Below are 16,869 nucleotides of genomic sequence, written 5' to 3' on the forward strand. Positions count from 1 at the left end.
GCAGTTTTTAAGTGCAGAAGTATGGATAATAATAAAAAATGTAAATAATCCCTTGGCTCAGACACTGCTCTTCCAGTGGCAGCTGGAGATGCTACTCTTCTGTCCAGCTCTTGCTCCTCAATCTGTCTATCTCCTAGGGTAACTGTGAAGATGAAGGAAATCCCAAATGCTTTTTTTTCTTTTCTTTTTTTTTTTTTTTCCTAAAAACAAATGGGGAAAGTAAACAGATGAGCTTTTCAAAGATGAATGCTATTCTTTGAGTTTATGAAACACTTATTTTTTCTTCTATTTTCCAGAATATATTATGTCATTTGCACTACCATGGTTACAGGAGGAAGGAGAAGTTTCTGTAGTCTGTCAGTCGCTCATGGCTAAGGTGTGAATAATTCTTGACCTCTTTATCTCAGTTTACCCTTTATAGTTAGAATTGAAATGCATCTTGAATGAACTTCTTTGAGAATGTTTAATTAATGTTTGAGAGCTATGAGACCCCTTAATAAGGAGTGGTCTTTGTGAAAGTGAAGGTATATTTATTAATAACAAGGTGGCTGTTCTGCATGCCATCTTCTCATAAATAGTACCCTAAAGAAAAAAAAGAAAAATACGAGTTGAAATATTTTTAGGAGCTTTTGGATAAGAATTGCTACCTCATTACTGAACAGAAGTAACTTTGAAAGATAGCTTATACAGCCATACTATGTGCTCTTTTATTGCATGAGGGATTTCTAACAGTCAACAGAATTCCTTCCTGACGACCTGGAGAGAGTGTGATCTAACTCTTTCAAGTTAATCATGAACCACAGAGCAAGCACTGAGTAAACTGATAGCATAAATTGAAAGGTCACAGCCTGCATTGAGAGAAAGGCTGCAGTACTTCCCACTTGAAAGAGACATGACAAATCATTTTGCTCTCTGTCATAGAGGTATAGGTGACTGAGGGCAAGAGCATGCTCAATTAGAGCTGAGCAGAAAGGACAGGGTGCCTCAACACGCAGCTCTCATGTCCTCTCCAGTTCTCTGCCTTTGGCAGGCAATGAATGCAGTCTCAGCTTGTATCAAGGCTTGTATTCCCTCCCTCCCTCTGGCTGCGCTGCTTGAAGATGTTGGTGATGCAGCAGCTGTGGGATCCGTGGTGGTTTGACTTGCCTGTGCACCACTGTGCACTGGAAGAACCTTTGTGAGGAGTAGGTTGCAAATGTCTTTATTCTCCTGGAGAGTTCTCACTGGATATAGGGATTCCCAAGGCCTTGCATCCCATTTAACATGGACGCATGCGTGTGTTTGCTTGGCATGTGCTGGGGTCACAGAAAATGGAGCTCAGATGTATTAAAATCCAAAGTACACTAGAATTTAGTCATGCTAGCAGAATGTGTAAGTTAAAGAGAGTATGCCTGTATCGGGATGAAAAATAATGGAATTCATGATTCAGTGTGAGAAAACAGCAAAGGCTTAAAGCCAGGATGCATGTTTGTCTGTTCCCTCTTCATTATTTTGCCTGAACGATCTCTTTGTGCCAGGTATAGTTTGTCCTCCAATCACTAGAGCTACTCGTTTGAACAGGAATAAATATGTAGAAGCATATTCATGCTGTATACTTGAGGGCAGGTGAACACTAAATTTACCTCAAAGTGCTTTAAGTGTCAGATAAGATTAACCATCCACTAATCTGTCTAACAATTCACCAGAAGTTCTGCTTCCTGGCAGTGCTTTTGCATAACAGACAAGGCAACTCCTGTGCTGCCTGGTATTTGGTTAGCAGAGGGCACTCTTGGGTGATGGAACCACTTACACGCAGTGGGCTGTTCTACACAACCTTTTTCATGATGAAGAGCAAACTCTGCCCAAGGAATCCCGCAGAAACAGCAGGAAGAGGTTTACAGAAGTTAATGGCCAGGTACTAATGTACCTCCTGTGTTAGATGGAGAAAATGGTGATGTGTGTCTTTTGAAGACCACAGATTTTACTACACTTTTTGCAGAAGTAAGGGTAAGAACAAACTGAAAATTTTTGTTCACAATTAAAAAAAAAAAAAAAAAAAAAAAAGGGAGAAAGAAGAGAGAAGTATTCTTTTTCTTGCATATAACAAGACTACTTAAGTATAGCAAGTTTTCTCAGGTGCTTCAGGAGCAGAGCTGTAATTCCTGATCTGAGGAAATATCCTAAAGAAATAAGCATGGCACAAGGGTTAACATGACTAGAAGAATGCCTGGATTTTGGAGAAGAAAAGGGACTCCCTGGTTTGAATAAACCTTAACACCTTGACAGGGAAGTCAAATCAATTAGATTTGCATGAGACACAACAAAGCATGTGTTTACTCAGAATTCTCTTCAAGTCCCAGGAGAAATCTGAATTGGAACCCATATTAAAAAAAGCCATATGGGAGTATCTCACACCAGACACCTTTGTGTGAGAAAATCTTTGCATTGGCCTAAGAAAGATCTCTCATCACAATTGACCTTGGTATCCAATTAATATCCTGGAAAAAAAGTTATCTCTGCCTGTTAAACTATAAGCAGGTGCTGGTAGTATTTTCTTAGCAGAGACTTCTTTTTAGATATGTTTGGATATATTACCTATAGATATATTTCAGTTATATTTTGGAGAAGCATAAAAGCTTGAATTTGGGGAGAAAATATTATCAGATATTGAAAAGAGCCATGGGCTACTTTAGAAATTGCAATAAGGCAAATCCCACTGCAAAATGCAGTGGCACAAAAATGCACAGACATGGAAGTTTGTGCTGCTCCAGATCAGCGGGGGAAACAAGCCCTGGTCTGTTGTCATTTTGCCAGATTGCTGGGTTCAGTGCAGCAAGGGCAGGGAAGGGAGGCAGCCTGCAGCCTTTGTCTGCCACTGCGTGGGGAAGGCCTGGGGTTCTGTCGTCTGCCGTCCAAGGGCTGTGCTATCTAGCCACGTCCTCCAGCTCCGGCACAGACAGATTTCCCACCCTGCATCCAAATAAAACGAAGTCAGCTTTGACTCTGCAAAATGTCGATGAATTCTTCAGAGTAAATCAGCCCTGTCAGCCTGATGTGGAACTGTCACCTACTTGTGACATAATATAATATGAAATGATATTGAACAACATGCGTTTGGCACTAAATTGTTAGCGGGTTTTAGCTTTGACAGCAGCAAGTTTATTGCTTTAATCCCAAGGTCTTTTAACCCTCTTTGACATAAATTGAGGTTGGCTTTTGTGAGAAAACTCCACTTCACTCTCTCTTCCTTTACCTAAAACTGCTTTTAACAATTTATGCTCGTACATCAGACGCTCATTTTGAGTGACAAAAAGAAAAAAGATCTATTAGAACAGAAGGAAAAAAGGGTCAATTTAGGTTAAGCAGTGTACGTCTCTTTTGGTAGGCATGTCACAGCTTTCTTCAGGTGAATATGAATTTTAAGTTGTAATATAGTGTATTGCTGTAGGAAAATAAAACAAATCTTTAACTAGAAGGGTGACTAAATGCTGCAGGTGAAAGGCTGTTAATCTGCAACAAGACTATTCATCCTTTTCTTGATGGACTTTAATATATTCCTCAGTCCATTTGAAACTTTTCTTAAAAGATCAAAGGATTTTCTCCTTTTTCCAGACACTGCAGAGAGTCTGCTTTGGTGAGGGTTGTATGCAGAAATACAGATTTATAGAAATGATAGTATGTATGCACACAGTTTCGCTGAAGCGTAGCTGGCTGATAGCACAGAATTTAATATTTCACTTCTTTTTGAGACATCTTGTTTAGTTTTATAAGTACAGATTGTCATCTGTGCTCTGATAATCTAGTCACAGAAATGCATCATATATGAACTCTAACAGCAATAACATGGGACACTTATCACCCATGTTTTTTATCCTCTATTACTATACAGTGCTTCTAGTGCTGTTTGAAATCATTTTTTAATTACATTTAAAGCTCAGCTGAATCTGCCCTTGAACTGTTAATAATGGAGAACAAGCACAATCTGCATCTTTGCAAAAATTTTTTTAAAATGTTTTCTTTGTTCTTGCATAGGAAAGAGCGTATTATTGATCTGCTTTCATTTTAACGAGAAGAGTATGGAAATATGAGTAAGAAAACTTGTGTTTCTTTCCAAATGTGAGTATTTTTGAAGCTTTTATAAATTGCTTTTTTGTCTCTGCTAGCAATCGGACGCTTAATGATTTTTCTGTTTCTCTTATTTTGTGTAATCTTTGTTATTCATGTTATTGTGCTATTATTATCTATCACTTGCTTATAGCAATTTTACTACCAGCCAGTGTTTAATATGTAAACCAATTATTCCATGAGCAACAAAACTGATGCAATCCGTTATTTGTGGATTTTATTCTTGTTCTCCTTATACCTTTCCCTGTGGTAGTAACATTTCCTCTGTGGTGTTCTGTGTACCTTCTACTCCAACACTTTCAACTTCCTCTTCAACCCTCTCCTCTCTTCCAACTTTTCTACCATAATAACTTCAGCTGACTACCAAATTTCCACTGTACCTCTCTCAGTTCTCCCTCATTGTCTTCTGTCCCCTCCCTGCTCTACTCCTGCAGGACCTTGGCTCAGTGTCTCTCATCATCTTCCATTTCTGAGGTCAGTGGATGAGGGCTGATGAAGACTGTGCTCTTTTTTCTTTGTCCTTCCTCTTAGATGTCCTTTGGTTTGCATGCAGGACATACATAGCCGCTAAAATGCAAATCCTTGTTTCTCTAAAACAATAGGCAGTAATTTCTTAGGCTTTGGTACTACAGAGTGATTGCACCAGGATTAGTGCAGTGCCTCTGGTAGAAGTTCTCCAAGAGATCCTGTACCACCACAGTGCTCCTCAGCAGAGAGCACAGGAGCTGGGCTGTGCCAGCATTCCACTGACTCTTCAAGCATTTGGTACTGGCAGCCTTTGCAGTTTCCCTCCTTTGGTTACAGTTCTAAGTATAAATTTCATATCATCTCCAAATCCTGACAGAATGAAACTTGGGGAATTGGGAAAATGGGGTCAGTATATGAATTGTGCTCTTGTCCATGGCAATAAAAAGCACTATCACTGGGCATTCAGCAGCTGAACTACCCTCATGTTGTTTGTATTTTTATGGACACTGTTATAACTATAGTCAAGTATGATTTAACTTTAAAAGGGATGCTGTAACATTGTTCAAGTCCAGAACTGCCATAATCTTTTGTGGTAAATCTTTTGGATTTTATCTAGCTTTTATTTAATAAAAAAAACAAAAAGAAAAGAAAAGAAAGGTAATGTGATGAAACAGTAATAGAATATAGAGAAGCTGCATTTTCAATTACTTGCCTACCCATCTTTTTTATTTAGATTTGTATATGTGCAAACATTTTTGAGTGTGCTGGTCTGATATCTGGTAAGTTGCATCAAATGAGCATCTCATATAAAATGCACAGATCATGTTGTAATCTAATTCCTTCAAATGCTACACATATACATTTTGAAGTTTTTGTTGCTTATGCGTTTCAGTAGCATGATTACATTCTAACTATCATGAATGTGCAAGTTGCATTTGCTTTTAAAAACTGATTCACAATAATTAAGGCTACTTCTGTTTTTAACCAGTAAATATATTCAAAATCAATATCTTATTTTTATTCTAGATGCTCTTGTGGTCCAGAGCAGAAGATGAAAGCTGGTTGGGCTTTGTTACTAATGCGGTATGAGGCCTTAGCTGACTTGCTTAGTTTTTCTCAATCTTTTTGCTTATCTGTAATTTCTTGTCTCTTGTTTGGTTTATTTCATTTGTAAAAAAGCTTTAGATACTTGTGTGGAAATTGCTGTATAAGCTTTATTTGCTATTTGGTCTCAAAGTGGACATTTGCCGTCGCTGTCATAAGAGTAACACATTTAATGGTTTTATAAATAATCCACGTTGCTGGATAATTGGGGATAGCTGTGCAATTAAATAATTTGGCTCAGCACAGATACAATCTTGTAGATAAAACGTTTAATCAGGATCTCAAAAGTTTTATAATGCAGCACAGAGAGCATAATCACTACTATAAACATACCCTGACTCCCCATTTCTCAGTGTTTCTGTCTTGGAAAAAAAACTGCAAGCAAGAGTAAAAGATTCTTCATTCCTTCAAGGCATTCCCTGAGGGCTTGCCTGCCCTAAATAATTATACAGCTTTAAAACAGTTGTCAGCTACCGCTGGCAGGACTGCTACCTCTCACGACAGCATCAGGAATGTTGTGATAGCGGCTGCTCGTCTCCAAGCCATGGCTTTGGAGGGGTGACTCTATGAGAGGTCTGAGATGTCTTGTTGCATGAATGGGAGTTTCAGGCTCCTTGTGGTTGATAACAACATCTTCAAAATGTAAATTGTAAAGAATCCAACTTCCAGGAGGGTACATCCTCCCTCTCCATGCAGACACAGTATTTATTACTTCTATAAATCCGTAGCATTTTTAAGCCAAATCTCTCAATTTAGGTGTGGATAAGTACTGCTTGGTTGAGTCATGTTGTTCACTGTCAACCATTTGGAAGCAGATTGTTGCTGCACCTGGTCAAAGTGCTAGAGGAAAGTGTCACAAGAGCCGTTTTTAATCTGTCTTCTACTTGCTTTGCTAATACGGCAGCAAGAATGGCTGCTGCCCATTGCCGCCCACTGTTCTGTGCTGTTCTTGTCTGCAACCAGCACAAACAGACTGGTGCTGGAGGGGATCGAGGTGATCTGACTCTGCCCTACTCCTGAAGGGTCTCTTGTTCTTTTATTCAGCGATGTCTGTATGATTACAAGTGTGACTTTATATAGGATCCATTTTAAATCTGTAGCAGCCAATATGGGAAACCATAACTCCATTTACATATATATGCTGGGTACAGGTAGGGCTGGCTAATGTGGACATATAACTGATAAGAACTGTCAAGATTTGATGCTGAATTATCCAAATTAAAGTATATTTGTGAATGGTTTAGTTAAACAGCTATAGTTTAGAAGAATTTAAAAAGAAAAAAAAAAAAAAACACCACAAAACATTGACCTTGTCTTTTGGTAACATCCAGGTCATCTCTGATTCCTTCTTTTCCAGCTGCTTCAATATTACCGCATAACTCAGGAGGAGGAAAACAAAAAGACCTATGAAATAAAAATGGCAAATTGTTCTTGCTGTTTTCCTTCACTGGGCAGCCTTTCAGTAGTGCATCTTTTACTTTGAGGCTGTGTAGAAAAGGTATATGCTTGAAATTTAAGTTTAGCCTCTCACTTGTATTTCCTATCTCTTCTTTATCTACATAGCTGAGCTGGAATATTTTCCTGCTGCTACTGATAGCAGGCTTATGGAAAGCTACCTCAATATTTGATTCAAGGGAATCATCTTACCTCATTTTTGTCCTGGAATTTTATTCCATATAATATTTATCCTGGAAACTAAGGCATGTTTTTTAGACAAGTTCAAGTAGGTAGGTTACTGAACCTGGTTTATGTAAATAGATTAGTTTTCAGAGTGGGAGGTGGTTGTGGAGAGTAATTGTTGCTTTTATTCCTAGTTCAGGAATTTGTCTTTACAGAAAACTTCAGGATAAAAAATTAATTTACTCATTAAATTCCAAGATAAAGGTGAAAATTTTCTTTTGTGTCATCTCTCTCCCTTTCTTTGATGGCATTGTCATCAATAATTCCACCTCTAACTGGACCACAGGACCTCTGGTAGGCTAGAGACATTTAAGTTGAAGAGGCTTCAGGATGTAGCCTTTAATGGGAAGAAGGATATATTGCATCTTCCCATACTCCGCTGAACCAGAGCTTCTGGCACTGCTGGGATTGATTATGTTTGCACAGCGTTACTGTGGTGCAGTGTGGATATATGACACTGTGTGTAGGACCAGAATGGCCATGCTCCTAAAGAGCCTGTTAAATAACTACATAATTAATCATTCCTTGGATTAGAAATGAGACAGAACAAAGAGAGATTTTTCTCTTTAGCTTTTTTCTTTGGCTCATGGCTTATCTGGTCAGAACCTGGGTGGCAGCCAAATAGGTGGAATCTGGTCCTAGGCTAAGTGTCTCTGTTCTGAAGATGGGAGCAAATGACTTCTTATACAACCTTGCTTTCACTGAGGAGAAGTGCCAGGGAGTAGCTAGCTTATCAGAGAAGTTGTTCTGCATACAATCTAAATTTACTGCAAGGTTTTCAAATTCTTAAAGCTTTTTTATTTATTATTTTTAATTTTTATATACTTTCTATATAATTGAATTATTTTATATATTGATTTATATATATACCTAAAGCATGTTTATGAATGCTCTATTTTTTTTATGTCAAAGAACAGAGTCATTAGTACTATAATACGATCTAAAAATGATACCAGAGCTGATAAACAACAAAGAAAGTAGGATGAAAAAGTGTGACAAGAAAGGAGGAGATAGAAGTATTAAAAAGTATTGTAGATAGAGAACTGTTGACTGCTACTCTTGTAAATATTTCAAAATATAGATCCAATGTTTTATGGGTCACTAAAACTACTGTAAATACACCAGCTGAATCCCAAATACATCATTCTCAATTCCCGGCAAAGACAGTACAGTGCAGCTATAATACACCCTTCATCATCCCTTGCAGACTTGGATTTAGCCTCAGAGCAAGATGACTGCAGATAGAGTATTTAACCATGGGGAAATAAAAAGTAAAAAAGGATAAGAAACCCAAGCCTGTACCCAAGCTTTCTAGTGTCTAGTATAGTAAAGCATTTGATCACTGGGATCTTGAACTTTTTCTTGTACATTGTAAAAAACTGATGGAACTTCTCCAAGTAGTTTGGAAGCTAATTTTCTGCCCTAGGCTTTGTGCAAATTCAGAAGAAATTATTCTGAGTGTTCATAGTGTATAGACTTACTGGGTCTGTTTCATCGAATCCATATGGTACTTTGAGGTATTACAGATCTTTCCATATTCATTCTTGGAAGGAAAGCTGCAAACACCAACAGATCCCACCTCTTAGTGGGTTCATTGCATGAGGGTTGCTGTAGTGCAGTGACGAAATACAAGTCATATATCTGTTCTGTGGGAAGGAAGGACAATGTTCCTGACGTATTACAGTCAGGACTATGCTTAATCTTTAGCTTTTCTATGCCTACATATATATTTTTCTTCTTTATATCAGTCTTTGTCTTTTGTTATCTAGTTACAATTTTGTCTTTGAGTTCTGAGCTTTTGACTTGATTCTGGTTGGATTCTAGAGGGATACTCTTAAGCTGCATGCTATTCTGTGTTTGCCAGTCTGAGCAATACATAATTCAGGGAATGTGACGAGTGAACTTTAAGTATAGCCTCTAATAGCACTTAAAATAATGAAGTTCAAGACACACACAAACAAAAGTTTACCAAGAGCAAAATGAGCCAAAAAATATTCTGGTGTTAGAAATTAATTTTCCCAGACTGCAGTTAGGGTACAGATTCTTATACTGCATGGGTCCTTCAGATTGAGTCTAAAAAGATTTCTCCTGTATTCAAGATAACTCTCCCATATCTTTTCTCAGCTCCTACAGTGAACAAAGATGTTAGTTCACAAAAGGCTATTTGGTCAAGCAGAACAAATAATGCCTGAAAATGTGCAACTGCTCATTTCCTAAACCTCTCCTGACTTCCCCATCTCCACTCCACAGAGCCTAGTCTTTAGCCAGTGTTAGCAATAACAACTTTTGTTAAGGTTTTGTTGAAGGTTAAACACTCATTACTATGCCCCACTTAGACTAGCTCTGCCCTTCTCCAAAATGATTGGCTCTGACTCACAGGTATTTATACATTTTTGTCTTAAATCTCAGCAAGAAAAAAGTTTACTTACCTCTGCTGGTTTTCCACGTTTCCTGACTAAGCATGGGCTTTTCTATGGTTTCAGCCTTCAAGTTCAACAAACTGGCTGTGCCATCAGTCAGTTCCTGTAGGGGAATAGAGGGGGAGGAGGCAAGCAGGGGCTGGGGAGAGTAAGCAGAGAGGCTGTTGTCTTCTGTTTTCCTGCAGGGTTTGTCTAACAGCTAACAGGATTAATGAAACACCTGGCATAGATGCAATTAAGTATTTTGCTGCTGAGGCTGAAAACTACATAATGAAAAAGTTAAATACAGAAGGAAAAAGCCTCAACTTCTGTGACACGGTTTTGTCATCAGAGAAACCTATTGCCCAATTATGATCATGATATTTTATATCAAGTAATGTTCAAGACTTTTTTATCTGTATCAGAGTATTCAGACATGGCCTTTACAGAACTGTTACTACTTTGGCAGTACAAGAATACATTTTTTTTTTTATAATTACGAAGGATTTGCACTGAGGCAGATGGACACTTTCAGCGTATGGAGAGATCCAGAGACATAACGCAAGGGGCTGGTGATTAACATCACTTATGCTGTGCTGTTATATGACTTGATGCCCATCTTCCCCTAGTTATAAAAACACAGAGAGGATTTCTGACTATACTATTGCTTTGAAGATCACTACCAAGATAACAAAGTACAGAAAGGAATATTTGAGTGCATTTGATTTTTTTTTTCTTTCCCAAAATTTTATTTATTTCTTAAGGGTAAGCATAGATTGAAACAATTAATCTGTGCTAAAAGCTTAGAAAAAAACTACTGTTGTGCAATTGTTAGCAATTATAGAGACAGCAAAGCAAAAGCTATGAATGATAGATTAATTTGGGGATAGAAATGGGAAATACTATTCTAAAAGCAACATTTCATCAGAGGTTAAGAAACATTCTTTCTGTTTTGTGGGCATGTTTCTGCAGGTGGACATAATTATGTATTTTTTTTTTAGCAAATTACTATTAAAATGACTGAAGAACAGCAGCATATTGAAAGTGGTGCAGTCTAGAGGAAAAAGGTGTTTGTAGCTGTTTTTTCTGTTTACAAAGTTTCCATAGGGTCAGGTCAAGGTAGATGGAACAAAACCTCAGTTGAAACGGTTTTTCTTTGATAAACTGCATTGAACCAGAATAGAGGGGCACATCAGCCCTAAATACAGCTGATGAGTAAAGGTTGCAAGAGCAAAAGATATACCCCCGTGCTTCTGGGCTTAGTCCTTGGAGATTTACTCTTTGTGGGGTGAGGGAGTTACTTCAGAGGCTTCCTGAGGTGCTTCATAGCCCCTTGTGTGTCCCACCTGTCAGTGGGACAGATATGCAGATCTACCTCAGCACTAGAAGGGGGAGGAAAGCCTCCCAGACTTTAATTGTCATGTCCCATGGCACAGACACAACTGTCTTTGCTCCCAGGGGCCCAACAAGTCTGGCCCAGGGGCACAGGGTTTGTCATTTGATAATCACTAAAACTGAGATGAACAGAATTCACACGGTAATTCTGTAAAAATGCCATGTGTAATTCTGTTCTATAGTACTTTTTGTTTGGCTCAACACAAAATATTTTGTCTTTTCAAAAATGCAAAGTGAAGAATTGTTATTAGATCTAAGTATTACTTAAACCTTTAATAATAATTCTGTGACAGCTATCATTCTGTGAGAATTCTCTGTGTTAACTTGCAGCTAATATTGCAGTTTTTCTGGCAAAATGTACAACAAAGGCTATTCTTGTGTTTAAAAATGCAATATATCTGGACAATGTGCTGTCCAGGCACTGTGTGCTGTTATTGTATGTCATCATGTCTACTGGGAAACCTGACATTAAAACATATCCTTGGTTCTCACTTAAGCCAATTTTATAGGGCAGAAAAAGAAAAGACAACATTTTGCAATGAAAGCACCTTCTCCCATCTGGCAAAATGGCTTTCTGGACTCTATTGTGGCTCATTGTCTAAAAATAGGATGAAGACAAATTGTTATCATTTGCGAAAGCCCATGACAATAATGATAAATGAACAAATTTTTTTGCCCTCTGAAGTCATTGCTTAAGGCTTTCTCTGGGATCAACAATGTTAAACTGGTAAACTTGCCTCATCTGCATCAGCAGAAGGTTTACAAATGGCTTTGTAAACAATTTTAGCCAGAGCGTTAATCTCTTCTACAGAAGTAGGGCTTGCATGATCTATGATTGATTTGCAATTTAAAATGACACTGAAACCCCTGAAACAGATATGAAAGAAACTTTCAGTGAATAATGCTTTAGTTGACAAGAAAAGATAAGGCACATCTTTCATCTGATAGTGGGCTGTTTTTGATAAATATTGTTCATAATGGAGAATTTTGGAATCACTAATGTGTGGATAGAACATTACTACTTTTTGACTGGAACCTCAGAAACAGTTTTCTTCAGCAGCAATCTAGTTAGGGGACAAAACTTAGTATGATAATGGGTCTTGCTTAAAAATTATCCAATAGATTTCCCTATTATTTAGGTCACAAGTTCAAATTTTAAAAAGTGAAGACCCAAAAGCTAGCAATTGATCGGTATTTTTGAGTCTGTGTAAATAGGTACATGAAGACATATTTCTTTTTCTTCTTTTTCATTATGCAAAAAATGTCAACATGTATTGTAAATTTAAAATTAATAATTAAACAAAAATGGAGTTCTCACTCAGAAACTTAAGATAGCTGTCAATTCCTCCAGGAGACCTCTTAGCTTCAAAAAGTAAATATCCCCAGGATATTGTACATGTATATGCTCCAGGAGAGATAGCAATTAGCTTGCATTATAAGGTGATGTTCTCTATAGTTGTGAGCTCTCGTTCCTAAGTCACCATATACTGGGCTGATAGTATCCATCTCAAATTGTCCAATGAATTTCGTGGCTGCTCTTTGGCTCGCAGTGGAACTGGACAGGTTGTCTCTGTAAAATATTTCTGTGGTTGAAATTCTGCACATGCAGTGTTAAATGATAAAAATCCACTGAGTGCTTGTGGAATAGCTGCTTATTCTTTAGGAACTGAGATGAGATTATGAAGTTGTTTCACCAGAGTAACCGAACACTGTATAACTACCTTCAGCACTGTGAAGAACATGTATGGATTGAATTATTATTTGATGCCGCCTTGTGTGCACTTCTGTTGTTGTTTTTAAAGAAAGTTTTATTAAATGAAATGAGGCCACTAAATAACAACAAACAAACAAACAAACAAAAAAAGAGCAGTGTTCAGTATGGAAAAATACAAACAACCCCCACCTGAACTATCACAATTCCCACTTACTAATGGTAATTCAAGTATCGGAGAAAAAGAAAGCAAAAGCTCATTGGGAAGAGAAGCATTTTTTGATCAGGAGGTAGTGCCAATAAGCAAGAGTTAAGGCAGGTTGCAGGAATGCTGCTGGGGAGCTGCTCTTGCTTATGCTAAAAACGCCCTTTGCATACAAGGATCTCCAGAACATCAGGGCTGCTTTGCCTTGGTCAGCTTGTTTTCTCCTTAACGCCAATGCGCCACTGTGAGTGGATAAGCAGCTGCTGCTTTGAGATGAAAGGTGCAAGACAGAATGCAACAAAACTCCTTTCAGAGGAAATTTCTTTTCAGCCTCTTGTAGACCAGACCCGCACAAGGAGGATGTAAGGCTTCTGTGGCTTGATTGATTTAAGGTAGAAGAGGTCAGTCAGATGCAGGAGGCACAGCACTGGATTTTTTCAGATAAACAGAGCCTGTAATTGCAAGCCAGTTTCCCAAGTTTAAGATTTCTTGCAGATTTAAAATTGACAAGAAAACAGCTATCAGTATGTTCTCCCACTATTTAACAAAAGCTACAGCATTTGAGTATGTTCTCATAACTGTGTAAACACCAGTAAAGATGATTGGGAAGGACAGAGTACAAAGGTGAATTTCTAAGTACCCTTTACATTACTGGGGGAAAAAACACCCTCAGAAACTCTCAGAACTTTTGTAACTTTTGTACAGACAAGTCTCTGCTTTAATAGGCATAACGTATAAATTGCTTTGATAACCATATTCCTCCACCACCTTTATATTTTGAAGTATTCAATCTAGCTTTAATTTTATTAATGTATTTCTTTTATCTTTCATCTGAATAGTGTTCTGTATGTAAAGTGACCAAATGTGATTAATGATGAATAGATTAAGATGGGACAGGGTGTTTGAAAAATGACTTAAGTAGTGCATGTAAGTCACTGGCTATAGTCCCAAAATGCAAATTCTGGTTAAGTTAATGACTGGAAAATCATGATGGCATTACTGTATGAGTTCTGCATTATTTAAAATTGCTTTATAAACAATAAATAATTAGCATTTTACATTGAGACTCATTAATATTATCACACAATTATTTCTATTGGCATTATTATTTTAGAGTTGGAAGTACAAATATAATGGCTTTGTAGAATTCTAATGATCGTTTTTTGCTGTCCAGAGTTTGAAGGTTGAGCCTTGCATATGGCATACTGAAGTTCGTGTCCTGTTAAAGGTTGGTGCTTTATTGAAATATCTGGAGGAATACTGTTTGCAAAGGGCATTCCCTGTCTTTATATGAAGATTCTGAGAACATCCTTCAGGATGAGATTTCAGGAAGGGGAAATTTGTTAATACGTTCACCCCTGCCTAACAAATGAGTATTATCAGCAACATGGGTGAACACTTCCACTTATCCTTTTTGTAGCTGGAGAGCTTTATGAAAAATAAATTAATAATGCATACTAAATTATGTCTGCAAGAGACTTTTATATATGCATTGCTGACTTCTAGACTGATTAGGTTTACATGTTTTTAAAAATGTTTCGTTGTGGGTTTTTTTTTCCTTACACATCCATAATGCCTTTATAGAACACACTGCATGGTAGAAAAATGTAATCTTGATTTCAACTGAATACCTGGAAGGAGTGTTTCCCCCCCATTAATATGTAGACGTGTTCAACTAGTATTTGTGTTATTTTTCCTGAAAAGAGCCAGCTCTCTTGAATTACCCAGCACAAGCGTATGCCTTAGGACGTGAAATTCAGCAAAGTAGGTGTCCTATTATCATAATTTGAAAGAGGTCCACTTAATAATAGCCTATATTAAACAAGAATCTGCCAACTATTCAGCAAAGTCTGTTTTTCAGCAGAGTAAACCATATGTTTTAAATGCAGCTAAAAATGGTTGTGGCACGCTGTTTCCTTCCACCTCAGCCTGCAGTGTATTACTTAGATTTGCAAGGCATAGCCACCACTAGTACTTAACACTGCTGAAAGTGCCACCCTTCAAGGTTTTTTTAACCGCAAAGAAAAGAGAAATATAGTAGCATCGATTGTTAAATCCTGGTGCTTGTTACTCACTGCCCGCACGCGGAACATCATGCCTTTGTAGCAGTGAGGAGAGTTGGTATTTATCAGGGTTCAGAGCTAGTTCAGCCACACACTTGACAAATTATTTGTGGAATTGTTGTATTCACAGTCACTTAAATAAGAATCTGTCAACACAAGGCTGTGCTTTGTTGCAGCAGGTCTCACAGTTTTTCCTGCGCACTCAAAGAATGATGGATTGGAGGTAATGCAAATTCACTACCATTTTATATGCTGGTGCCTTCTTCATAGACAGGAAACATAGCTCAGTATCATCTTGTAAAATGCCTTAACTGTAAAGGCCTAGTTCAGTGCTGAAAGTGCTTTTTAAAAATGGTGTGTTGGAAGAGGGAAATGTAATTCAAATATTTTCCTCATGTCTCATTTTAAAGACTGTTTCTTGGAGCAGGTGTGCACTCAGATTTTCCCAGGCTGAAGAGGACATATGCTTATCTCTGCTTGGTAATTAACACAATTTGATAAATACAATTATTAGATTTTACTGCAACTTAAAAGTTAATACTGCTTAACAAGATATTAAATTTGAAGAGCTCACAGAGCAGAAAAAACGTGACTGTTAAGTAAGTTAGTCGGTGTTGTTTATAGAAATTTTTTTTGCAAATGCATTTGTCCAGCCAGCAAAAAAGTCTTAATGCTCTATAACCAATACCAACAATTATAGTCAAAGGTAAAAAGAGATGACCCTTTGCCAGAATGAAGCTTACAATTATAAATATGAAGTGCATCTCTGCTAGTTTTGCCCTTTTAAGGAACGGAATAAAAATGGAATACTTTGCCCAGAAACAAAGCCTTGAACTTCTGGGCTTCTTTCTCCACCCCACTGCCAGTCTCTGCCAGGCTGGGGACAGCATGGGCAGCCCTGGGGAGTGGGAGCAGCCAGACCTTGGGGTGTCAGAATGAATGAGGAGAAATAATAACTTGTGCTGGAAATGGCTTGTCTGGAAATTTCTCAGTGCAGTTGAATAAATGAGTTGCAGCCTATTTAAGCTATATCTCTGTGTCATTTTCACATTTTTTTTCTTTTTCTTCAGGAAAATTGATCTTTCTGCACTACGAAGAAGCCTGTCTGTGCAGGACAGGGCTTTCTCACAGGCTAGTTTCAATGGTAAGGAAGGAGCTTGCCACGCATAAAGGACTACCACTAATCTGACTTTGTGCTTCCTCAAGTTCAGGGGGCATTTCTTTGGTCTTGCATGACAATGAGAGAATTTCATGAAGAGTATACAGAATTTTTTTGAGAGAACAAACATATGGCAAATATTTTCCTCAGATTACTGCTCCAATAGGAGTTCCCTATCAGTGCAGTATTGAAACCTTTGTGAATTATAATAGGCAGTGGTGAAGTCAACGAGTGTGGATTTTAACCCCAGATACTCTGGACCTTAAGCTTTCAACTTGATCTGTGCAGGCACTAGAAAATGCCTCCAAAAGCATAGCCCTATGGTGTAAGGGTGTAGCTGGCATGCATGCTGCTGCTAACATTGCTGTTGAGCACCGATGCTCTATCTGCACTGAGAGCACTACTGCTTGGTAGTCCACTTTTTTGTTGGCCAAATGAAAAGAAATAATTTGAAAAGAAGCACTGTCTTCTATGAATGTATGCTGCCTGGCCTCTCTTTGTTCCCTTTACGACCAGCATGCAGTGGCCTGCTCTGATATTTTAAGGTGTATTTTTATGGAGAGCCATTAAACAACAGTAAT

At 37.9% G+C, this 16,869-nt stretch overlaps 1 long non-coding RNA gene across 2 annotated transcripts in view; it reads left to right on the forward strand.

Annotated features, from left to right (window-relative positions):
- The window catches only part of LOC128082448 (uncharacterized), a 366,886-nt gene that overhangs the window by 220,380 nt on the left and 129,637 nt on the right, over positions 1 to 16,869 (forward strand). The window contains exons 6-10 of one of the 2 annotated variants that reach the window (XR_008207676.1): positions 297 to 376; positions 4,012 to 4,095; positions 5,599 to 5,655; positions 14,241 to 14,294; positions 16,200 to 16,273. This is a non-coding gene — a long non-coding RNA (uncharacterized LOC128082448). Of the gene's footprint in view, positions 1 to 296; positions 377 to 4,011; positions 4,096 to 5,598; positions 5,656 to 14,240; positions 14,295 to 15,361; positions 15,610 to 16,199; positions 16,274 to 16,869 lie in introns of those variants that run through there. The other variant, XR_008207677.1, reaches the window with a different exon arrangement.

This window comes from Tympanuchus pallidicinctus, unplaced genomic scaffold (assembly GCF_026119805.1).
Source record: "Tympanuchus pallidicinctus isolate F22 unplaced genomic scaffold, pur_lepc_1.0 scaffold22, whole genome shotgun sequence".
Lineage (NCBI taxonomy): Eukaryota > Metazoa > Chordata > Aves > Galliformes > Phasianidae > Tympanuchus > Tympanuchus pallidicinctus.